Source organism: Triticum urartu, chromosome 6 (genome assembly GCF_003073215.2).
Source record: "Triticum urartu cultivar G1812 chromosome 6, Tu2.1, whole genome shotgun sequence".
NCBI lineage: Eukaryota > Viridiplantae > Streptophyta > Magnoliopsida > Poales > Poaceae > Triticum > Triticum urartu.
The window spans coordinates 272,922,997-272,950,166 of NC_053027.1; positions in this window are offsets into that span (position 1 = coordinate 272,922,997).

Consider the following 27,170-nt stretch of genomic DNA (forward strand, 5'->3'; position numbering starts at 1 on the left):
CAAAGGGGAACATATTGTGTAGAAATACGGGCCCCAGGATGACAATCTCGTCGACTAGATGAACTAGGACGTGCGTCATGATATTGAAGAAGGATGGTGGGAACACCAGCTCGAAACTGATAAGACATTGCGCCACATCACTCCTTAGCCTTAGTACGATTTCTGGATCGATCACCTTTTGAGAGATTGCAATGAGGAATGCACATAGCTTCACAATGGCTAATCGGACGTTTTCCGGTAGAAGCCCCCTCAATGCAACCGGAAGCAGTTGCGTCATAATCACGTGGCAGTCATGAGAATTTAGGTTCTGAAACTTTTTCTCTGGCATATTTATTATTCCCTTTATATTCGACGAGAAGCCAGTCGTGACCTTCATACTGAGCAGGCATTCAAAGAAGATTTCTTTCTCTTCTTTCGTAAGAGCGTAGCTGGCAGGACCTTTATAATGCTTCGGAGGCATGCCATCTTTTTCGTGCAAATGTTGCAGGTCCTCCCGTGCCTCAGTTGTATCTTTTGTCTTCCCATACACGCCCAAGAAGCCTAGCAGGTTCACGCAAATGTTCTTCGTCATGTGCATCACGTCGATTGAAGAGCGGACCACTAGGTCTTTCCAGTAGGGTAGGTCCCAAAATATAGATTTCTTCTTCCACATGGATGCGTGTCCCTCAGCGTCATTCGGAACAGCTAGTCCACCGGGACACTTTCCAAAGATTACGTAGTGTAAATCATTGACCATAGCAAGTACGTGATCACCGGTACGCATGGCGGGCTTCTTCCGGTGATCTGCCTCGCCTTTGAAATGCTTGCCTTTCTTTCGACATTGATGGTTGGTTGGAAGAAATCGACGATGGCCCAGGTACACATTCTTCCTGCATTTGTCCAGGTATATACTTTCAGTGTTATCTAAACAGTGCGTGCATGCGTGGTATCCTATGTTTGTCTGTCCTGAAAGGTTACTGAGAGCGGGTCAATCGTTGATGGTCACGAACAGCAACGCCTTAAGGTTAAATTCCTCCTGTCTGTGCTCATCCCATGTACGTACACCGTTTCCATTCCACAGCTGTAAACGTTCTTCAACTAATGGCTTTAGGTACACATCAATGTCGTTGCCAGGTTGCTTAGGGCCTTGGATGAGAACTGGCATCATAATGAACTTCCACTTCATGCACATCCAAGGAGGAAGGTTATACGTACATAGTCACAGGCCAGGTGCTGTGATTGCTGCTCTGCTCCCCGAAAGGATTAATGCCATCCACGCTTAAAGCAAACCATACATTCCTTGGGTCCTTTGCAAACTCATCCCAGTACTTTCTCTCGATTTTTCTCCACTGCGACCCGTCAGCGGGTGCTCTCAACTTCCCATCTTTCTTCCGGTTCTCACTGTGCCATCGCATCAACTTGGCATGCTCTTCGTTTCTGAACAGACGTTTCAACCGTGGTATTATAGGAGCATACCACATCACCATCGTAGGAACCCTCTTCCTGGGGGGCTCGCCGTCAACATCACCAGGGTCATCTCGTCTGATCTTATACCGCAATGCACCGCATACCGGGCATGCGTTCAGATCCTTGTATGCACCGCGGTAGAGGATGCAGTCATTAGGGCATGCATGTATCTTCTCCACCTCCAATCCTAGAGGGCATACGACCTTCTTTGCTGCGTATGTACTGTCGGGCAATTCGTTATCCTTTGGAAGCTTCTTTGCCTTCCACTGCAGCAATTCCAGTACGGTACCGAGCTTTGTGTTGCCATCTTCGCAATTGGGTATAACCCTTTTTTGTGATCCTCTTACATGCGATCGAACTTCAGCTTCTCCTTTTGACTTACGCATTGCGTCCTTGCATCGACAATGACCCGGCGGAGATCATCATCATCGGGCACATCGTCTGGTTCCTCTTGATCTTCAGCAGCTTCACCCATTGCAACATCATGGGCACATCGTCTGGTTCCTCTTGATCTTCACCAGCTCCCCCCGTTGCAGCATCACCGTATTCAGGAGGCACATAGTTGTCATCGTACTCTTCTTCTTTGCCGTCTTCCATCATAACCCCTATTTCTCCGTGCCTCGTCCAAACATTATAGTGGCATGAAACCCTTGTAAAGCAGGTGGGAGAGAAGGATTTTCCGGTTAGAGTAAGACCTCGTATTCCCACATTCAGTGCATGGACAACACATAAAACCATTCTGCTTGTTTGCCTCAGCCGCATCGAGAAACTCATGCACGCCCTTAATGTACTCGCAGGTGTGTCTGTCACCGTACATCCATTGCCGGTTCATCTGCGTGCATTATATATAATTAAGTGTCCAAATTAATAGAAGTTCATCATCACATTAAAACCAAAGTGCATACATAGTTCTCATCTAACAATATATAGCTCTCCAGAGCATCTAATTAATTAAACCATACATTGAAACTATGTAAAACATTTCAATGCGAAAACAAATGCGATCATAATCGCAACCAAGGTAACAATTGATCCAACGGCATAATGATACCAAGCCTCGGTATGAATGGCATATTTTCTAATCTTTCTAATCTTCAAGCGCATTGCATGCATCTTGATCTTGTGATCATCGACGACATCTGCAACATGCAACTCCACTATCATCTTCTCCTCCTCAATTTTTTTTATTTTTTCCTTTAACAAATTATTTTCTTCTTCAACTAAATTTAACCTCTCGACAATAGGGTCGGTTAGCATTTCCGATTCACATACATCCTACATAAATAAAATCTATGTCACGTTGGTGGGTATAATTTTCATAAACAATAAATGAACCAATAGTTATAAAGACAATATATATACCACATCCGAATCATAGACAGGACGAGGGCCGACGGGGGCGGGTACCAAAACCATCGCACTATATAAGATGCAATAATAAAAGTAAGAAAATAATACAAGTATCTATGTAAACATACAAGTAAGAATAGTTTTCCTTTCAGAAAGAAGATAAGAACAAGAGGCTCACCACGGTGGTGCCGGCGATGAGCTCGGCGCGGGTGATCGACGGCGCTGAAGACGGGGACGGGGCGTGACGGACCGCTAAACCTAGACAAATATTATGGAAAATGGAGTTTGGAGGTCAAGCTTGGAGAGGAGAAAGCTTAAGTAGTGTGGCTCGGGCATTCCATCGAACACCTTGTGTGCATAGGAGGTGAGCTAGAGCACCACCAAGCCCTCTCCCCCTCGGCCAGAGAAAAACAGAGCACTGGGGTGCTCTGCTCGCGAGCGAGGGGTATATATAGGCACCTCATTGGTCCCGGTTGGTGACATGAACCAGGACTAAAGGGGAGCCTTTGGTCCCGGTTCAAGCCACCAACCGGGACCAATGGTGGTGGGCCAGGAGCAAGGCCTATTTGTCCCGGTTCATCCCACCAACCGGGACCAAAAGGTCCAGATGAACCGGGACCAATGGCCCGCGTGGCCCGGCCGGCCCCCTGGGCTCACGAGCCGGGACCAATGCCCACATTGGTCCCGGTTCTGGACTGAACCGGGACTAATGGGCCGACCCGGCCTGGACCAAAGCCCTGTTTTCTACTAGTGCTAGCATGTAAACATGCATGTTGTTTATATTTCTTCAACACACTGTGATTGTGAAGCTATCTCTATATTTCTACAATTCGCTGTTGATGTTTTATAGATGTTCATCTCCCGACCTTATCTATATTAACTACTGGTCAATTTTCTGAATTACTCGTTGGTGAGAATTCTTCTACATCTGTTGTTGTCTTCTTGGCATAATCATTCAATCATATTTTCTAGACTATTGAGTTCAGGAATATTTTTTATTGCCTCAATATGTTGTAGATTATCTTATTTTATAGTTTCTTTTGTTGAGTGAATATCTCAAAAGTATCGAATTTACATTGTCTTCTCACAGAGATGAAAAGAGGGGCTGACTGTAGGATTCTAAAATCTTTCTTTGCTGCCAAACTTTAGTGATTGCCCTGCTGGAGATTGTCATATTTTTTTAAAAAGGAAAGGTATTAACCACTTAGCCATGTATTTATTATTTATATGATTTAGGGACCTTTCTGGTCGTGGGCCACCTTGCAATTCCTAAAAACATTGCCATTTATTTGTGTCAATTATTTATATGATTGTATGTTGAGCAACTGCAAAATATACTATGCGCCAGCGGATCCGTTCGCCGCTGCTGATCTCATCGCTACGTTGACGGCAACCATTTGACGCCGCCGAACCCCTTGCCATCGAGTGTCTCCTCCATTATGAGTGCAAGCAACAGGAGGTGTCCTCTTGGCACAACGACGTGGTCAACTGGTCACTCCTTCATCGACAGGTTCTTGCGCTCGGTGGATTACTTCCATGGTTCCACAGTGGGAAGCCACCCTCAAGCTACGGTACGTACCTCTTCCCCTTGGAGGCCCGCACTCTTCACGTGTTGCTGGTACTGGAGGATCCACAAGCGTCAATCATATAGAGTAAGTAACGTGCACGTGTAATCTTTGTAGGTTCAGGCAACGTCTCCACCCACTCGCAAATTCAACTACATTGGCTGAGTGCAAGCAGGATATGTAGTAATACTGAGTACTTACAAATGCACAAAGCTCTGTCTACATCTGCACAAGATAGAATCACAATGAACTTGGCCCTTGATTATTTTTGTCGGAAGTGTGCCATGTATACCACACCTTTGAAACTTTGTTAATTCTGAATTGTGTGGATGGCAAGCAGTACATCAGGCTTTGGCTCCTTTGTACTGATTTAATATACCTACTAGTTCGGCTGATTAGTGCTTCGCTGTGTGTGGATGGCGCAAGCAGTACATCAGGCTTTGTTTCCGTTTTACTGATTTAATATACGTGCTGGCCCGGCTAATTAGTGATACGCTGTATAAGTTCACAGTGGACTTGCAATTGCTTAGTAACTGTAGTAGATGGAAATGTACCAACATGTCGTAGTTACGTTGTTAATTTGCTATATTGCTCCTTTCCTTTTGTAAGGTATCTCAGACTGGGATTTTTTGTTCAACATTAGATGAAATATTCTGGTCAATTTTTATATTCCACCATTTGTTTCCCACACTTGTCTTTTGAATTGTCCATTTGTTATTTGGATTTTTTTAGATTTAACTGTGTATCCGACACGCGTACAATAATAATTCTGTTTAGATATGCAAAATATAATATCATTGTCAGGAACTTCTACATCCGATTATTTCTCATATATTTGGGGTCTGATGCAGCAAAGGTAATATCTGCTTTGTGTTATTAGATTGATAACAATGAATTATTCCAGATGTAAAAGGAATTGCTAAAATCAACTAGAACTGATGCTACATAAGTTTTTGCTTTTCATAATTAAATTATTTCCCTCTTGATAAAAAAAACCATACTATTCTAGAGAACTTAGTTCACAAGACATAAAAGAAGCAAAGGTGTATTATGCAACTTTCAATAAGGTGGAAATAAACAAGACTAGAGGTGGGTGGACAGAGAGATAGAGATGTTACACATGATTCATTCCTGAACCACTAGAACTTGTTGTTTTTTCTCTCATCCGTTGGCCATGCCCGTCTTTAGATTGGGCTTGATTTGTATTTATGCGTAACTGTGCACATTTTGGTCAGCTATGTGTCATGTTTAGGCTTTTCTGCGCTGTCTCGGCTGAAAGCCATTTTTATCGCAATGTTGGTTGGTGCATATAGTTTTACTGCCATGTAGAAGAATGAAGTACGTAAGTGCTATTTGTTTTTCTGCGAACGAAACTAGGTGTCTTTGTTACAAGTAAATCAGGATAAGAATGGAAACGACCCTGTTAGATCCCCATAAGAGGTGGTACCGCAGTAGCCAGGAACAGATTGACGTAATCAACGGATGAATTGGTGTGTGTTAACCATTTAATTTGAACATGGTATGGCAATTGTTGCACTCTATTTCAGTTAGTTGAAACTGATAGCCAGGAACGCATCTTTGTAGCACTTTTCTGTTAAATTTGTAAATATTGCTTCAAGCAATTTGCTAGCTATTCAAGTTGGCAACTAGCTGGCATCATGCGATGTTTCTTTTCCATGTTATTAAGACTTATACATAACTTATTGTTTACACGGTGGTCCATTATAACTATTGTAAACTAAATTTTTTCAGCAAGGAGATGTCCGCATATAACACCTTCATAAATGTTATTACATGACTATATGTTGTGATATCATTTTTCATATGTCTAATTTTTTTTCGTCACCCCTATTTAGAAATGAGCCTTCTGTTAACTCCTGATCTTTCAAGTCATTTTCTGTTCTGACAAACTTGTACCTTTTCAGACAGATCATTATTAGTGAGTAAACAATTGTTCATTTAAAGACTGGCATTATATGCTCTATATTGGGAATTCCAAATGAATAGTTTTGACATATTTTCTTCAGGAGATTTTTTCGGATCTTCAGTAAGCAACTGTATCTACTTATTTTGTTAATCAGATTTGTAGCACCCGATATGTTTAGGCAGTAGACTTATTGGTCCAGAGAAGGATTCCCATGATTCACCAAAAAATAGTTGTACTAGGGAGTTTGCTTGTTTTGATAGAAATAGTAGTAAGGTGTGTATTTGTACGTATAACATGTTTGGTTAGTGAGATACTTGGATATTTCTCCATCCATATTTTACTTGTTGTGATGTAGACATGCAAACAAGCCAAAAATGATCTCTATGGAATAATGTTCCTGGCAAGAGATAGGGCTTTGTTCCTATATTACTATTTTTGGCACCCTACATTCTTTTATCTATAGCATTTATGCTTTATGAGCTGCATTTATAAATGGATTATATCAGTGATATTAGCTATGTGTGTGGACGGATATACATATGTGTGACATAATTTGGGGTTGATAGGAAATTATTATTTTGATGTTTTGTTAATTGAAGTTTGATCTTATGTTCTAACTGCAAACATGTGTGCCACGTTTCCTCAATGTGAAGTGAAAGAAGGTTGTCGCGGTGGTCGGCTACCAGGAGTATCTAGTTTGGCCTTGTCCCATGTTGGATTTGTCACTATTTTTAAAATCTACTTATGACTATTTTGTAAAGGTATGTTGCAGAACCATCTATTTTTAAAATCAACATAATGCCGTTGAGATTGGTGAATGAGGCTTCGAATAAATTTGAATTCAAATAAATTTTCTAAGCACATAGCTTTGTTGGCATATAATATCTTGGTCAAATTGATTATCTAGGAACATGTGCACACCCCATGCACTCGTAGTAGTTATATTTTCCTTTTGCATTTTTTAATTTAGGGATTCCCTTTAACATAGTCACGTTAAACCTTTTTTTTGCCAAACACAACAACTTAGATACTCCATTGAATAACTTACCATGTGTTGGTATTTATCGCTATAAATAACATTGAGCCTTCTTCTTCACAAATCTATATTGATATGTGTTGTGCTCTCTTTGAGAGAAGTGAACTCTAAAAGCCCTCCTCATTCCGAACAATGAAAATTCTCAGGCTGAAAGTACAAACTTTGTTGGACAAATTGACAGATGGAAAGATTGGCAGATTTGGAGCAGGGTGACGACGGAGCAGACTGTTGTCACAATAACAAAAGAGCTGAAGTGGAAGGGCTCGTGCAAGAAGAGATGGAATGACAATGATGCAACCTTGACGTGTGGCTGTTGTATGTATTTAAGGAACGTAGGAAAAGAAGTATTAATGAGGTAAAGTGATGGGGACTCATCTAAGGCGGAGATGGCAACTGAGCCCAGAGGCAAACATGGCATTGTTCATAGTCAGTTTGTGAATGAATATGTGGTGGAAAGAATGTTTCCATGTCCATATGCCTCCTTTTCTTATTATTCGTACTAAGGTGAGGTGCCTTATATCTCATCAGTTGTCGATATGGAGCTCCCCATGGTGTCCTATTTGGAGCTCTATTTATGATCATCTCATAATTCAGCATCAGCCTTACATTCATCCTTCCAATCTTAATATGTGAAGTCATTACTCTCCATAAGATCAATACGATCTCTTTATTTCTTTTTTTATTCTTTCTTTTATTGCCTCATGATCAAAGCAGGATAACCAAGCCCTTGACTCAAAACTAATCTTTTTTATATAAAGCTCACAGACTCGATTACATAAAAGGATCATAAAGCAAAACTCGAAAACTAAATCATACTAAAACTTTATTCTACTAGATCAAGATATAATCAAAAGGATCGAACTAAGAAAACCGGTAAAGGTGGTGGTGATACATGATACCGGGGCACTCCCCCAAGCTTGGCATTTGACAAGGGGAGTGCCCATACCCGATGCTCAATTCTCCTTTGGTGATAGTGATGACAGAGTTCTTGATGATGTAGGCTTGTCGTCTAGCATCAAGCGCAGGAGATGCTCTAACTTACGAATAATGCCCTTGAGTGCGATGATATGCTCTTGCAATAGAATATTTTCATGAGTTAGATACTTGGTCTGCACCCGAACTATTTCAATCATCTTGAAAGCTTCAATTTCAGTAGGGGTAAGAAGATTGTAATGAGGTTGAAGGATGTCTTCTTCTTCCGTTGTTGGAGCTTGATCCTCTGTGGCCTTCTTGATCCCATCATCCTTGTTGATCTCCCCAGGTTCTTCTCTCTTCAGCTCTATCTTCATTAGCCAAGCATCATTGCCCTCATTGTTGGAGGCGGGGGATGACATGATGCCTGGCCTTGACAAGTCTGGCAGAAAACAGCTCGAAACAAAAACGGAGGATAATTGCGTGGTACGGCGGCCAAAACCTTCGGGGGATTAGATAATGAATTTTTACCGACCAAAAGAAGTATCGTGCAAGAAAACGGAGTCCAGAGGGCACACGAGGTGCCCACGAGGCAGGGGGGTGCGCCCAAGGGGGTAGGGCGCGCCCTCCACCCTCGTGGATGCCTCGTGTCCTTTCCGAACTGCTTCTTATTTTCCTAATTTCTTAAATATTCCAAAACGGAGAAAAATTGCTATTAGAACTGTTTTGGAGTCGGTTTACATACCGTACCACATACCTCTTCCTTTTCAGAGGCTGGAACTTTCTGGAAGGTGTCCCTTATATTCTCCTCCGGAGTTACGGTTTCAATAACATTAGTTTCAACATTTATAGGATTACCTGAGATATAGTGTTTGATTCTTTGACCGTTCACCACCCTGGGATTTGTGCCTTCGAAGTTGTTGATTTTTATGGCACTAGAACGATAGAACTCCTCTATAACGTAAGGACCTTCCCATTCAGCTGCCGGCATTCCCCCTCTTCGTGTAAACCTTGTAAAATAAGAGAGAATAGGCATAACTATTGTGACATAATGTGTAATAACAACCCATAATGCAATAAATATCGATATAAAAGCATGATGCAAAATGGACGTATCAATGTTGGCGGCGGATATCGTTATTTTCTCACCTTCACACATGATTTGAGAAGATATGGGTATATCTACTTAATGAAACATAAGTCTGAAACATTTGAAAAGTTCAAAGAATTTCAGAGTGAAGTGGAAAATCATCATAACAAGAAAATAAAGTTTATACGATCCGATCATGGAGGAGAATATTTGAGTTACGAGTTTGGTATTCATTTGAAACAATGCGGAATAGTTTCGCAACTCACGCCACCCGGAACACCACAACGTAATGGTGTGTCCGAACATCGTAATCGTACTTTACTAGATATGGTGCGATCTATGGTGTCTCTTAACGATTTACTGCTATCGTTTTGGGGTTATGCTTTAGAGATGGCTAGATTCACGTTAAATAGGGCACCATCTAAATTAGTTGATACGACACCTTATGAACTCAGTTGAGGCGTCTCTTGATGTGTTTGGTTCTCTTGTGAAATCTAGATTCTTTCGTCATGACAATTGCTCAAGTATTGTCCCAAAAGATTTTCATTAGACCCGATGCACTAGGTATTACACCTAGATCGGATATGAACTCCTTCATCCAGACTCCTTCATTTGCTGCTTCCGAAGCAGCTATGTACTCCACTTCACACGTAGATCCCGCCATGACGCTCTGCTTGGAACTGCACCAACTGACAGCTCCACCATTCAATATAAATACGTATCCGGTTTGTGATTTAGAGTCATCCAGATCAGTGTCAAAGCTTGCATCGACGTAACCATTTACGATAAGCTCTTTGTCACCTCCATAAACGAGAAACATATCCTTTGTCCTTTTCAGGTATTTCAGGATGTTCTTGACTGATGTCCAGTGATCCACTCCTGGATTACTTTGGTACCTCCCTGCTAAACTTATAGCAAGGCACACATCAGGTCTGGTACACAACATTACATACATGATAGAACCTGTGGCTGAGGCATAAGGTGAAGGAAATATGCCCAACAGGCCATAATTAAGTTGTTATTTATATTTCCTTATATCATGATAAATGTTTATTATTCATGCTAGAATTGTATTAACCGGAAACTAAGTGCATGTGTGAATACATAGACAAACAGAGTTTCACTAGTATGCCTCTACTTGACTAGCTCGTTGATCAAAGATGGTTAAGTTTCCTAGGCATAGACAAAGAGTTGTCATTTGATAAATGGGATCACATCATTAGAGAATGATGTGATTGACTTGACCCATCCGTTAGCTTAGCACGATGATTGTTTAGTTTACTGCTATTGCTTTCTCCATAACTTATACATGTTCCTATGACTATGAGATCATGCAACTCCCAAATGCCGGAGGAACACTTAGTGTGCTATCAAACGATACAACGCAACTAGTAGACTATAAAGATGCTCTATAGGTGTTTCCGATGGTGTTTGTTGAGTTGGCATAGATTAAGATTAGGATTTGTCACTCTGAGTATCGGAGAGGGATCTCTGGTCCCTCTCGGTAATGTACATCACTATAAGCCTTGCAAGCATTGTAACTAATGAGTTAGTTATAGGATGTAGCATTACGGAACGAGTAAAGAGACTTGCCGGTAACGAGATTGAATTAGATATGATGATGCCGATGATAGAATCTCGGGCAAGTAACATACCGATGACAAAGGGAACAATGTATGTTGTTGTGCGGTTTGACTGATGAAGATCTTCGTGTAATATATGTAGGAAACAATATGAGCATCCAGGTTCCGCTATTGGTTATTGACCGGAGATGATTCTCAGTCATGTCTACATAGTTCTCGAACTCGTAGGGTCCGCACGCTTAACGTTCGGTGATGATCGGTATTATGAGTTTATGTGGTTTGATGTACCGAAGGTAGTTCGGAGTCCCGGAAATGATCACGGACATGACAAGGATTCTCGAAATGGTCGAGACGTAAAGATCGATATATTGGAATCCTATGTTTGGACATCGGAATGGTTCCGGATGAGTTCGGACATTTTCCGGAGTACCGGGAGGTTACCAGAACCCCCCGGGGAGACAATGCGCCTTAATGGGCCACAGTGGAAAGGAGGAGGAGGCGGCCGAGGTGGGGGCGCCCCCCCTCTCAAGCCAAATCCGAATTGGGAGGGGGGCGGGCAGTCCCCTTTCCTTCTCTCCTTCTCCCCCTTCCTTCCCTCTCCTACTCCAACTAGGGAAGGGGGAATCCTACTAGGACTCCCCCCTTGGGCGCGCTGATACTTCTCCCACGTATCTACTTTTCCAAACACTTTTTCCCTTGTTTCGGACTCTAACTTGAATGGAACTAACCTGGAATGACGCTGTTTTCAGCAGAATTGCCATGGTGTTATTTTTGTGCGAAAGTAGAAGTTCTCGGAATGACTTTAAAATCAACGGAGATTATTTCTGGAATATATAAAAAGTATTGGCAAAAAGATCCAAGTCAGGGGGACCCACACCCTGTCCGCGAGGGTGGGGGCGCGCCCCCTGCCTCGTGGGCCCCATGATGCTCCACCGACCTCAACCTTGACTCCATATATTCAATTTCGAGGAGAAAAAAAAATCATAGAGAAGGATTCATCGCGTTTTACGACACGGAGCCGCCGCCAAGCCCTAAACTCTCTCGAGAGGGCTAATCTGGAGTCCGTTCGGGGCTCCGGAGAGGGGAATCCGTTGCCATCGTCATCATCAACCTTCCTCCATCACCAATTTCATCATGCTCACCGCCGTGCGTGAGTAATTCCATCGTAGGCTTGCTGGACGGTGATGGGTTGGATGAGATTTATCATGTAATCGAGTTAGTTTTTTTAGGGTTTGATCCCTAGTATCCACTATGTTCTGAGATTGATGTTGCTATGACTTTGCTATGCTTAATGCTTGTCACTAGGGCCCGAGTGCCATGATTTCAGATCTGAACCTATTATGTTTTCATCAATATATGAGAGTTCTTGATCCTATCTTGCAAGTCTATAGTCACCTATTATGTGTTATGATCCGTTAACCACGAAGTGACAATAATCGGGATACTTACCGGTGATGACCGTAGTTTGAGGAGTTCATGTATTCACTATGTGTTAATGCTTTGGTCCGGTACTCTATTAAAAGGAGGCCTTAATATCCCTTAATTTCCAATAGGGCTCCGCTGCCACGGGAGGGTAGGACAAAAGATTCCATGCAAGTTCTTTTCCGTAAGCACGTATGAGTATATTTGGAATACATGCCTACATTACATTGATGAAATGGAGCTAGTTCTGTGTCACTATTGGGGATATTACTATCAGCTAAGACCCTCAAAGGAGGGGCCGGGTCAGCCTTAATGGCGGGTTAAATAAGAAGCCCGATATATAGTCAAGATGATAGTTTATTAGTATATATAGAAAGCCCAAATGCCTCGGGCCGGCTTAAGGCCCATTATTGTAAACCGCCATATGCGCGGAAAGACTTGTGAGGGAAGGCATGTAAAGGAAGTCACCGAGCCGGACACGATTATGAGCCGGCCGGGACTCTGTAAGCCACCAGGCGCTGACCCGTGTATATAAGGGGACGACCCGGTGGCGGCTCAGGAGGAGAGAAAACGAAGTCGATAACCAAGCCGGCGAATTGAGCCTCTTGGAAGTCGAAACCTCAGCAATACCAATCCCAACTAGACGCAGGCTTTTACCTTCATCGTAAGGGGCCAAACTGGTATAAAACTCTCTCGTATCCTTTGTCCCGATTAACCCCTTTAAGATTCCTAGTGCGATGGCCCTACGACTAAGTCCTTGCTCTAGGACATCTGCCGTGTCAACTCCACGACAGTTGGCGCCCACCGTGGGGCCAGTGCACGGTGGATTTGAGTTCTTGAAGGGCAACTTCGAAGGGCTCAAGGGATACGCTGTGGGTCGGATGACCAAGAGTCGTCGCGGCAATATCTACATCGACGACGAAGGCTGGGGCCCCGAGGCCGGCTCAATCGAGTATGGTTACCGAGTCCCCTTCGGCGGAATTCACGTCTTCATTCGCCGGATCGGCGAGTCAGAGCCTGAGCCGAATGTCCACACAGACCTCATCGAAATGGCTCGGCGCGCCAGGTCCACCCGTGTTCAATCTGTCATGAAGCATGCCTTCGTAGGCTGCATCCATGGCGGTGAATACTCCGAAGGATCAATGGAAGGCGGGGAGACGGCCATCTTCTCTGATACGTCATCATCAACAGGTGAGACGGACTCGTTGTACCAACTGCAAGACGACTTGCTCGGGGGCTGTTCCGATGGCAACAGTATTTCGGAGCCCCTTGAGCCACCAAATTGGGCCGGAGTCTTCATGGCAGGGACGCAGCCCGGGCAGAACTCCACCGCAGCGACAGCAGCCGCCACCGGGTCGGCAGCTGCCGGGTCAGGAGACCCCGCGCCCCCCCAGCTCAGGTTCTCATGGACCTCATGGATAAACTGATGACTCTGTTAAACACTGTGGTGGAGCCAACGGATAAAGCCCAGCATGATGCGGAAGTGGCACGCGTGCGGGAGGAGATGGTGCAAGCTATGGAAAATTTGGCCGTGAAGGAAACCCGAATGGCAGCAGAACGAGCAACTTTGGATGCTCGTGCTCAGCAGCTTCAAGCAGAAACCTTCCGGCTCTCCGTGGATCTTAATGCGTCAAATGAAGTCATGAGGAGGAGGTGTCAGAAAACTCAGTCGCGTCTGCCTCTAACACATGATCCGAGGAATCTGTTCCATACACCCGGAGCTGGAGGGAGTAACCCGCCAGAGGCAAACCGGGCCAAGACGCCCGGTGCACTAGTTCAGCCACGCGCCATGGAGCCGCCGCGCGTGAATACAGCTCCTCCTCGTTATATATCAACACACCCGGGTCACTTCTCCAACCCCATGGAGAACCTCATTGCGGCGTCGGCTTGATTGGCAGCTCTCCTGATGGAAGGCGACTCGCTAGCAGCAATTGAAACCCGGAGGGTAAGAGAACTACTTCAGACAGCTTTGGCCCAGCAGGATGCAGACTCCTACAGTCGAGACATGATTCATTCAACTCCTCGTCCAAGCTAGAGCCTGAGTTACAGTAGGCACATGGAATCTGCAGAAATGTCAAGTAATGCTCAACGTCACAACCGGCCATATAGGTATGAGCCGGTGCGGGCTGGAGCTCTTAACTTGGCGGATCAGGAGAGGATCCGTCAAGAGGCGGAACGGGCGGCTCAGATAGCAGCAAAGCAGGCGGCTCACCAAACCTTTCTAGCTTATCCAGCAACCTCGGTTGAGACAGGAGTGGCTACAAGAACCAGAGGCGTACCTTGCCTGGTCCCAGCCATATGCAATGAGCGGTTGCCCAAGGATTTCAAGGGACCTCGTAAGGTGGATAACTAAATGGCTGACTTACAGCCAGGGGCCTGGATTGAGAGTTACGAGATGGCTATGGAGCTGTTGGAGGTTAGCGATGCTGCAATGGCCAAGTATTTTACCATGATGTTGGATGGAACGGCTCGGACCTGGTTGAAAGGATTACCACCCAATTCCATCGGCTCATTGGCAGAGTTGAAGGCATGGTTCATCCAAAACTTTAAAGACACATGTAAGCAGCTAATGTCGATTGTGGATCTGACCAATTGCAAGCAAGAGGATGGAGAATCTACAACCCATTGGGTGCGCCGGGTCAAGGAAATAATACATTCATCTGATAAAATGGATGCCGGCTCAGCAGTTTTGATGTTGGAGAAGAATTGCCGTTTTGAACCTTTGAAGCAGAAGTTGGGGCGGCTTAAACATGACTGTAATGACATGGGAACGTTGATGGCCTCTCTTTTCAAGTATGCCGACTCCGACACCACCAAAGACCCGGCATCTGATGAAGAAAAATCTGCGAAGGGAAAGAAGGATGGCAATGGCAAGGGTCACCAGCATAACCCGGCAAATCAAGGAGGTAATAAGCATAAGGCTGATGAGTTTGTTGCTAATACTAATGCGCAGGGTGGTAATTAGTGGCGCAAGGGCAGACAACCCCCTCGATCGGGCGGGTTAGGCCCCACGCTTGAGCAGTTATTGAATGAACCTTGTCCAAACCACGGCACCCGGGAGAAGCCAGTCACGCACTTGTGGAAAGATTGCACGATCATGAAGGCATTTAAAAATTCAAACAAATTTGATGGGGGTCATGGCCCGGGTGGCGGCTCAGGTGGAGGCGGCTTTCAGGGCCCAGGCGCCAGTTCAAGCGGAGGAGGTTTTCATGGTCAGGGGCATCCCGGTCACCAGGGAGGTTATAATCAGCAACACAACCAAGGGAATCAACAACAGCAACAATCCGGCTATCAGAGCAACCCGAAGCAGTTGAGTAGCGGGCAGTATCATGTCTTTACTACCAGTTTATGTAAGAGAGACCAGAAACTCCACAAGAGGGCCGTCAATGCCGTTGAACTGGCAATCCCACTCTATCTACGTTGGTCGGAGTAGCCTATTGTGTGGAGCAGAGAGGATCACCCGCCCTGGGTTGATAATCCGGGTCACTTGGCTTTGGTAGTGGCACCTCAGGTTGGTGGGTACAAGTTTACTAAGGTACTCATGGATGGAGGCAGCAGCATCAACATCCTTTACTATGAGACGTTCTGCCGGATGGTATTGACAGATAAAAATCTTAAACAATCCAACACTGTTTTTCATGGTGTAGTACCCGGTAAGTCGGCATACCCCGTTGGTAGGATCGAGCTGGAGGTAGCCTTTGGGGATGAGTATGATTCCAGGGTAGAAATATTAACCATTGAAGTGGTTAAGATCAAAAGCCCATATCATGCTCTGTTTGGGCGACCGGCTTATGCCAAGTTCATGGCTAGACTGTGTTACGTGTATTTGCAGCTCAAGATGCCGGGTCACAAGGGCACCATTACAGTCCATGGGAGCCGGAAGATCGCCTTGGAATGTGAAGAGTGGGGTGCTGCTTATGCTGAATCTGTTTGTGCAACAGAGGAGTTGAAATTCTACAAAGATCATGTTGACCCGGCGGACAAGACGTCATCAAAGAAACCAACAACAGAGCATGAGCCGGAGTTAAAGTTCAAATCGGCTGATGACACTAAGATGGTTGACTTTGTGCCTGGCGATTCATCCAAACAATTCATCATCAGCGCAAACTTGGATCCGAAATAGGAAAGCGCGCTCATCGAGTTCATCCGTGAGAACTGGGACATCTTTGCATGGAAACCTTCAGACATGCCGGGTGTCCCGAGGTAACTCGCTGAGCACACTCTTAATATCGATCCAATGTTCAAACCTGTCATATAGTTTCTTCGCCGGTTCAATGAAGAAAGGCGCAATACCATTGGAGAAGAGGTGGCCCGGCTTTTGGTGGCCGGGTTCATTGTGGAGGTCTTCCACCCAGAATGGTTAGCTAACCCGGTGCTCGTGCTAAAAAAGAATGGCACCTGGCTTATGTGTGTGGATTACACAGATTTAAACAAAGCCTGTCTGACTGATCCTTTTGCTCTTCCCCGTATTGATCAGATCATTGATGCTACGGCGGGTTGTGCACGGTTGAGTTTCTTAGATGCTTACTCCGGGTATGATCAGATTAAGATGGCAGTCAAGGATCAAGAGAAGACAACATTTATAACTCATTTTGGGGCTTTCTGCTATGTGTCTATGCCTTTTGGGCTCAAGAGTGCTTAGGCGACTTACCAATGGTGTGTGCAGAATTGTCTTCATGATCAAATTGGGCGCAATGTTCATGCATATGTGGATGATATAGTAGTGAAGTCCAGGGAAGAGGAAACCTTGGTTACAGACTTGAAAGAGACTTTTGATAACCTTCGGATTTACAAGATGATGCTTAACCCGGCAAAGTGTGTTTTTGGAATGCCAGCCGGCAAGCTTTTGGGTTTTCTGGTGTCTAACCGAGGTATTGAAGCTAACCCGCAGAAGATCAAGGCAATTACATCCCTAGACAAACCAACCTGCGTCAATGATGTTCAACAACTGGCGGGTCGTGTGGCTGCTTTGGGCCGGTTCATAAGCCGGTTAGGGGAAAAGGCTATGCCTCTGTATCAGTTGATGAAGAAAACAGATGTGTTTGTTTGGAGCGATACTGCGAACGCCGCTTTTGAGGATCTGAAGGCACAATTGGCTGAGCCGCTGGTCCTAGCTGCTCCAATTGAGAAAGAGCCGCTATTTTTATACGCAGCTGCCAACTCACGGGCTGCTGTGTGGCTATGGTGGTAGAGCGCAAGGAGGCTGGCAAAGGGCATCCGGTTCAGCGGCCGGTTTATTATGTCAGTGAAGTGCTAATTGAGTCTAAGCAACGATATCCACATTGGCAGAAGCTTGTTTATGGGGTATTCATGGCAAGCCGGAAGCTCAAGCATTACTTTCAGGGACATCCAATCACTGTGGTTAGCTCTGCTCCTTTGGGAGACATTATTCAAAACAAAGAAGCTACAGGGTGAGTGGCCAAGTGGGCAATTGAGCTTGGGTCTCATGGACTGAAGTATGTTCCACGCACTGCGATTAAGTCTCAAGCCCTGGTTGACTTCATCAATTACTGGACAGAGATGCAGATGCCAGAAGAAAAGCCGGACAACACATATTGGACTATTCATTTTGATGTGTCCAGGCAATTGGAGGGCCCGGGGGCTGGAGTTGTATTAACTTCCCCACGAGGTGATAAATTTTGTTATGTGTTATGGTTGATGTTTCCGTGCACTAACAACACAGCAGAGTATGAAGCATTGCTCCATGGTCTTCGAGTGGCAAAGGAGATGAGCTTGAGCCGGGTTAGATGTCTTGGTGATTCAGATCTAGTGGCTCAGCAGGTGTCCGGCAGGTGGGATTCCAAAGACCCTCTCATGGCGGCTTATCACTGAGAGGTCGATGCTATTGCATGGTATTTTAAAGGTTATCAGGTGGAACACATTGACCGTCGAAAGAACGAAGCAGCTGATGCTTTGAGCCGGCTGGGGTCTCAACGTAAGCCGGTACCACCCAACACCTTTTTAGATGTTTTGCATAACCCCTCTGTCAAGTTGCCCACAGAAGAAGATTTAGTTGTTCCTGACTCGGAGGCGCATTTGGTGGCGGCTCTTCATGTCATCCTAGATTGGATGGTGCCGTTCTTGGCATACATGACCCGGGGAGAATTGCCAGCATATGAGGCTCTAGCTCGACAGATAACCCGGCGGTCTAAGTCCATGACGATTTCGGATGGAGAGTTATTTCATCGCAGTGTTTCCGGAGCATTTCAACGGTGTGTTTCGCCCGAAGAAGGTCAAGAAATCCTTCGTGAGATCCATGAAAGCGATTGTGGTCATCACGCCGGTTCAAAATCTTTAGGGGCCAAGGCGTTTCGACACGGTTTTTACTAGTTGACGGCTCACGCTGATGCAGAAGATTTGGTCAGTAGATGTGATGGGTGTCAGAAATTTGCACGACGAGCGCATGTGCCGGCTCAAGAGCTCTGGATGATTCCAATCACTTGGCCATTTGCAGTCTGGGGGCTTGACATGGTGGGACCTTTCAAAAGGTCTAAGGACAAGAAGACACATCTCCTGGTGGCGGTTGACAAGTTCACTAAATGGGTTGAGGCGGAGCCTGTGAGTAAGTGTGATGCAGCCACGGTGGTTCAGTTCATGAAGGAAATAATCTTCCGTTTCGGTTTTCCACACAGTATTATCACAGACAATGGCACTAATCTGTCCCAAGGGGCTATGGAAGAGTTTTGTCAGGAGAGCACATCCGGCTTGATGTTTCTTCTGTAGCTCATCCTCAATCCAATGGTCAAGCTGAGAGAGCCAATCAGGAAATTCTGAAAGGGCTAAATCCCCGGCTTATGGTTCCTTTACAGTGAATGCCGGGCTGTTGGGTAGAGGAGTTACCTTCAGTGTTATGGAGCATCAATACTACACCCAACAGGTCTACGGGTTACACACCCTTCTTCATGGTTTATGGGGCAGAAGCAGTATTGCCCAGTGACATCCGTCAGGACTCGCCCCGCGTGGCGGCTTAGGTTGAAGCTAACAATGAAAAAGCTAGACAGGATCTTTCAGGAAGACGACTTGGTGCTCCGGCTCATCCAAGATCTTTCAGATGCACACAAGCTATCCCCACCTTGGGAAGGACCCTTTGTGGTCAGTAAAAATTTAAACTATGGGTCTTACTACCTCATTGACATTCGAGAGCACGCAGACTCACGTAAGTCAGAAGAGGAGACCCGTCGGCCGTGGAACATTGCTCAACTTCGGCCATATTATACCTGAGCCAGCGGCTCTCATCATGTACATACGTTCACATTGTATATACGATGATAAGCAATAAAGTAAGACCATCGGTCTCTTTTATTTTCAAAGATTATGCATTTTTATTATTGTTTCACAAATGACTATTAAGGAGATGATGATATTTGAATCAAGTTTAACCTTTTCTAGTCGGGCTTATGATCATATTCGAATCTAGCTGTAAATCTCATGGTCACTTGGGGGCTTCCTGTTCAAACATTGGTCATATTCGAACCAAAGAGAACATAGCTGTCATAACCCTCTTGATCGGTTCAAGGCCAAACTCACTTGGGGGCTTCTTGATCGTATCCGAATCAGAGCTTAACCCCTTTTGAGCCGACTTGGATCGTATTCGAATCAGGGTCGTTAAAAACCTCTCAAGGTCATTTGGGGGCTTCCTGTTCAAACATAGGTCGTATTCGAACCAAAGAGAACATAGCTGTCGGTACCCTCTTGATTGGCGCAACGCTAAAGCCACTGGGGGCTATATGGTCGTATTCGAACCTTAGCTTAACCCCTTTGGTCCGGTTTACTGACATATTCGAATCAGAAACCCCCAATCTTTTAAATACAGAGTTAAAATTATGTTTGTTATCTGTTCCTTGCCTTTGAGTTTTTGTTGTTTCAATATTACAAATGAGATGGCTTGATTTTCTTCGCCGGCTCAATCATTGGACAACACAGCCACCCGGGGTATCCAAGCCGGTGGTCTAAAGATCCGAAGGTACGAGCTACTGAAATATGATGATTATTGAATATTCAAGGAGTCTTAACTTTTATATTGAATTCTCAAATTCATCACCCGGGTTATGTAAACCGGCGATCTAAGGATCAACAAGGACAAGGTATGGTTTTACTTACACGCGCTTATCGGCTGTGTTAACTTCAGAGTTGGTATTAAACCTTATCCTTCATTTATATTTTTGAGGTAGAAATATGGGCTGTAAATTAGGTGTTTAAGCCCAGTTGGTTCTAAACCTCCTTGCCAGGTTTTTTCCTTGTGTTCACAGGAACAGAGTTCAAACATTGCGGAGACAAGCATTAAACGATGCATAAGAAAGTATTAAGCATTGGCATCTAGAAGCATAAATTCACGTAGATGTGTTTTATGCGCAATGGCATTAGCAAACATGCGGTGTTTTAAACAGCTAAGCTATTACAAGACTTTAATAAACCCATGAAGATGATCACTGTCCTTCCCTCGCCGGTTCACCATCTTGAGTTTGTTAGAAGTTGGATTTTGACCAGTCAAAGCCGTTAATGGCGACAAATTCAGCTTCGTCGTCAATAAGGCCGACTGGGTCAATTTCCGGGGCAAATGTATCTTCTCTTATGGGTGGGATCATATCGGCAACTTTGTATGAAGGGGTGGCCATCTTCTTATTTGCACTATCAAAACCCGGCTAGTATTTGTCCACGTTGGTGTCATCTCCAAGGCTAGTCGCCTAAGGCCGGACTTCATGGACGCAGGCTATAAAGTCATCTTGATCAAAAGGAGACCTGTCCTCCTTCACGGTAGGATATCCCCTTGCAACGTCCGCCGGGTCTAGGTCTGGCACCCAAGCTTTGGAGCGGCTTAGGGCAGTCAGTGCACCGGCTCGCGCACAGGAGCGTTTTACCTCTTGGAATCTAGCAGGAAGGATGAATAGCTTCTTCAAGACATCACTAAGCCGGTTGGATCCTTGATTTACCAGAGAGATAGCGGCCAGAGACCGTTGGGTACCAATGTATAATTGTTGAACCAAGATGTATACTGCCTTCAGTTTAATCAGCGGGTCTTGGTTCATATTTTTGCTTCGCGGACCTGTATATATTTAGCAGAGTCAGTTTGCGGATCATACTCCGGTTTGGCAAACAATTATAGTCAAGATTAATTCAGACGGCTTACCAAAAATCGCAGTAACTATCTGAGATACCCGGCCCTTCAAATTGTTCAGCTCTGTTGAAATTTCTTTCAGAGCTATTTCGGCTGTCTCAACTCGGCGGGTCAGGAGTGTTTTCTCATTCTCCAAAGTTTTCTCTTTGGCAAAAAAGTTTGGTCTTCAAAGTCTCCGTTTCAGAAAGGCTCATTCGCAATTTGGACGTGGAAGATTTGATTTCTGACTCCTGGCTTGCTAGCCGGGTCTTTGCGTCAATCAATTGGGAGTTCAGCTCAGATAATGCATTCTGTGAAAAATTCAGATAAGTCAAGATTTGGTTTTAAATTCCAATATACATATTCAAAATTCAAAGTCCCAAGTACTTTACAAAGTAACAACACTTGGCACTTGGGGGCTAATGTATGCCAAATCAAATTTTTGTGACTCTACGAGCATATTAGAAGTCCCAAGTCCTTTACAAAGTAACATCACTTGGCACTTGGTGGCTAATGTACACAGTTCAGCAATGTTATCAAAGATAAACCAGAATGTTAAGTATTTTACAGATGGTGTTCAATTATGAGGTACCAATTCATTAATGATTAAATAAACCGGTCCATGGGGACTATGGGTGAAGTCTTATTCTACCAATATCAGGCAAAGATTCATACATAAGGGTATCAGTCTATATTGTAAGTCTACATGTTATTCTGTTTCTCTCATAATCTACAGACTTGGGGGCTGATGGAATATTGGTAAACCGGAAACTACATACCTCATACTTCAATTGAAGCTGCTTGACCATCTCACTCTCAGAATCACGACTGGAGTGTACATGAATGAGATAGCCGGATAAGATATCACTGGCATTAAGACGGTCATAGTTAGCAACATCAAGACGAACCTTCCGCCTCTCCAAAGCTTCTTGCTTAGCTGTGCACTGTGCCAATACCGTCGGGTTCCCCGGCTCAACATAGCGGCTCCTAGTAATTTGAACATCTTGAACACGGGGAGACGATGGGCCGGCTGAGCTTGATGGACCAGCTGCAGAAGGGTTAATAGTGTTCTTGGCAAGGGATGGCTCTGGAGGATTTGCTTCATGAACAATAGGCGGGTCTTCTGGGGCGACAGTCAAGCGAGAAGGTGGCCTAGCCGGCTCAGATGCCAGTGCTGGCGGATCTTCCACTGGTTTTGCTGCCTTTTCTTTCTTGGACTTAGCTTGACCACTAAAGAAAAATATTGCAGGACAATCAACATTAAGATAACAATTGATCTAACTCGGAAGAAAAGAGGAGTTTTAGTTACCCAGGAGCAGTCTTGAAAGCCGGAAATTGTGTTTGTGATGAGTCGCCCGAGGAACGAGACACCTCCTGAAAAGGTCAATGAAAGGAGTTAAAGGAAATACAAGGAGCAGGATTCATTAAAATAAAGGAAAGGACGGTAATAAGTAAACCTCGTTCGGACGTTTCCGAGGGGTCTGTTCAGGGATGACAGTCGGCTCATCTTCAATCTCAACCTCACGACGGCTTCATGCTGCTGCTTTTTCAAATGAAAGTTGGGATCCAAGTAAGCTAAGGGGTTAGAAAACCTTACTTTACGGATCACTCGTCGAACTTTGTGTCTTGGTAAGGGCTCTGAGTCGGAGGAAATGATAGTTACCTCTGCTTCCCCGGCCTGGCTAGCCCTAGTGTCATCCTGGTAAGGATCAGTATCAATAAGATTGTTAAAAAATTGGCGAAGGGAATCAAGGGCTACCTCCGAGTCAGACGAGTCATCAAGCTTCATTAAATCCTCACCAGTAGTTTTCCTCTTCTTCTTTGATTCCGGGTTGTCTTCTTGGTGTTCATAGCGGCGGCTTTCGCCTTCTTGGCAGCTTCGTGGTCATATTTCACCTTCAAGAAGTCAGAATTGGCCTGTAAAGACAAGAAGAAAGATCAGTATTAAGTACTAATAGCTGGGTAAAACACAAAGAAAAAGAGCTGTACTTACTTCTGGTACCGGATTAATCTTGCAGAAGGGACTCAACGCAACAATACTGCAATCCTCGTACTTCCCATTTACCAAAAGGGTTGACATTGAAACAATATCTTCTTCGGTGAGATCAACTGAGCTGTGACAAAGAGAGTTGTCCGGGCTTCCGTCATATTTATACATTAGTTTGGATCGACGGCCTAATGGAATAACCCACCATGAGATCCAGCAGCGGGTCAGATCTACTCCGGTTAAACCATTGCCCAACAAAGCATTCATTCTTCTGATGGAGGGAAGTAGCCTCTTGCGTTCAGCAACGGTGAGCTTATACGGAAGGGTGAACTTGGAGTCAAGACGACCGGGGCGGTAACCCGGCAGAGGCTTCTCGTTTTCTGGAGAAATATCCTGACAATAAAACCAAGTTTGGTTCCATTCTTTTGGGTGACTTGGTAAGACGATAAGAGGGAAAACAGCACCCTGGCGGCGCTGAATTGAGATGCCTCCAAGTTCTAAGCTAGGACCATTGGTGCATTCGTTCTGCCAGTTTAGGTAAAAGTACTCCCTAAACAGCTCTACGGTGGGCTCTTGCTGAAGATACACCTCATAGTGTACTTGGAAGTTGCAAATGTTGGAAATGGAATTGGGTCCAAGGTCCTGAGGGTAGAGTTTGAAAAAATGAAGGACCTCTCTGAAGAATTTTGAACCGGGCGGTGAGAAGCCACGATTCATGTGATCAGTAAACACAATCACTTCTCCGTCTTTTGGATTGGGGCGTTCTTCCTCCGGGTCAGGAGCACGATAAGACATGACATTCTTCGAAGGTAGAAACCCAATGATGAAGAACTCTTTTAACCGTTCCTCAGTTATGGACGAAGGGACCCAGTTACAGACGGTGGGTGTCTTTGACGGCATGATGTGTAGAGAACTGAAAAAATAGATAACAAACATGCCGGCTCAGCCTACGATCAGTTATAAAACAAGTAATGGCGGTTTAACTAAGGGCTAATGGCATATAAGGAAAAGAGAGCCGGTGCGGTAAACCGCCATGACTATAGATTCTTTCAGAAAGTGGATTCAGCTAAGTGTTAGGACAAACAAGTTTCCCAAAGTGATTGATATTATTTCAGATCAAAAGGCTGTTTCAAAAAGGAAAATATTCTAGACCTAAAAACCTAGTACAGATGAGTTCGTCAACTATAAAGAAGCATCTATACAGGTAAAGGGGATCTACTAATATCAAAAATGAATGCCAAACAACTACCGCGCAGGTTATATCTCTTCTTTCGATCAAAAGAAGTTGCGGACAAGATCTACAAGATGATTCATGGAAAACAGGTGAAGAACATTGAAGAACTCGCCAACCTAGAACATATCTAGGTATGTGAGAGAAGAAAACTTACGAGATGCAGGCCTGCCGCGAAGAGTCACCGTCCTCTGGTAGGAATCAGGGTAATGCAGCAGCCAAGCCTGACGACGACGATGAGAGTTGCGGCGGCGGCGGAGCTTGAGCAGCGACGGAGGTTGCGAGAGGAAGAAGATGAGGAAGAAAGGAGAATGGGAAGGACCGGCCGTGTGCTTATTTATGAGGGCAGGTGTGAACAGGCGGGCGTGAAAATCAAGGAGGCCAAATAATGATTATCCAACTGAACAGACACCTCGATTCCCGGAAGACATTAAAATGAAAGATCCGTTGAAAGGTGACGTCATGAATGCTTTTTGTATTTCAAAAAGATGACGTCACGACGGGTTAAGGAAATTTTCATACAGAGGATGGATTCTGCCTAAGTATTGATGATGGTCAAAGAACAAAGTTCAAAGTCAACCTGGGGCCTAATGTTGGGGATATTACTATCAGCTAAGACCCGCCCAGCAGGGGCTGGGTCAGCCTTAATGGCGGGTTAAATAAGAAGCCTAATATATAGTCAAGATGATAGTTCATTAGTATATATAGAAAGCCCAAAGGCCTTGGGCCGGCTTAAGGCCCATTATTGTAAACCGCCATATGCGTGGAAAGAGTTGTATGGAAAGGCATGTAAAGGAAGTCACTGAGCCGGACACGATTATGAGCCGACCAGGACTCTGTAAGCCACCAGGCGTTGACCTGTGTATATAAGGGGACGACCCGGTGGCTGCTCAGGAGGAGAGAAAACGAAGTTGATAACCAAGCCAGCGAATTGAGCCTCTTAGAAGTCGAAAACTCAGCAATACCAATCCCAACTAGACATAGACTTTTACCTTCATCGTAAGGGGCCGAACTAGTATAAAACTCTCTCGTATCCTTTGTCCTGATTAACCCCTTTAAGCTTCCTAGTGCGATGGCCCTATGACTAAGTCCTTGCTCTAGGACATCTGCCGTGTCAACTCCATGAGAGTCACCCTATGTTACGATTGTTACATGATTGATCGCATCTGGCATAATTCTCCATCACCGATCCAATGCCTACGAGCTTTTCCTATATTGTTCTTAACTTATTTACTTTTTCACTGCTACTGTTACAATCACTATAAACCTAAAAATATTACTTTTGCTACCGTTACCTTTTGCTACCATTGCCACTACTATCATATTACTTTGCTACTAAACACTTTGCTGCAGATATTAAGTTTCCAGGTGTGGTTGAATTGACAACTCATCTGCTAATACTTGAAAATATTCTTTGGCTTCCCTTGTGTCGAATCAATAAATTTCAGTTGTATACTCTACCCTCGAAAACTTTTGTGATCCCCTATACTTGTGGCTTATCAAGACTATTTTCTGGCGCTGTTTCCGGGGAGCATAGCTCTATTCTTTGAGTCACTTGGGATTTATATTTGTTTATCACTATGAAGAACTTGAAAGATCCAAGCACTAAGATTTATCCATCAACTACGAGGGGAGGTAAGGAACTGCCATCTAGCTCTGCACTTGATTCACCTTCTGTTTTGGGTGATCTTGCGACACGTAAACCAGCTTTTGCTATTAATTCTGATATGTCGCATGTTATTGATGATGCCACTTCTGCTATGCATGATACTTATGATGAAACTACTTCTATGCTTGATACTACTGTGCCACTTGGTGAATTTCTTGATGAACAACTTGCTAGGGCTAGAGAGAATGAAATTATTGAAACTGATAATATTGATGAAAGGGATGATGAAGATTCTCGCCCTGGATATGAATTGCCTGTTGTTCTTGAGGGTTATGTTATGGATGAAGAAACTGCTAGAGACTTTCTTGCTTGCAATGATAGAAGTGATCTTAAGAAATTATTAGCTAAGCTGAAAGAAAAATCTTTGAATGCTAAAATGAAATATGATCCTGGCTATGCTACTTCACCTATCTTTATTACTCATAAGGATTATGATTTCTCTGTTGATCCTGAGTTAATTACTTTAGTTGAATCTGATCCTTTCTATGGCTATGAATCTGAAACTGTTGTGGGACATCTTACTAAATGAAATGATATAGCTAACATATTCACTAATGATGAGAAAACTCGCTATTATTATATCCTTCAATTATTTTCGTTCTCATTAAAGGGTGATGCTAAGATACGGTTTAATTCTATTGATCCTGGTTGTGTGCATAGTCCCCAGGATATGATTTACTACTTCTCTGCTAAATATTTCCCGCTCATAACAAACAAGCTGCTTTAAGGGAAATATATAATTTGGTGCAAATTGAAGAAGAGAGTCTCCCACAATCTTGGGGGAGGCTGCTACTTCTTGAGCACTGCGTTGGTTTTTCCTTGAAGAGGAAAGGGTGATGCAGTAGAGCAGCGTAAGTA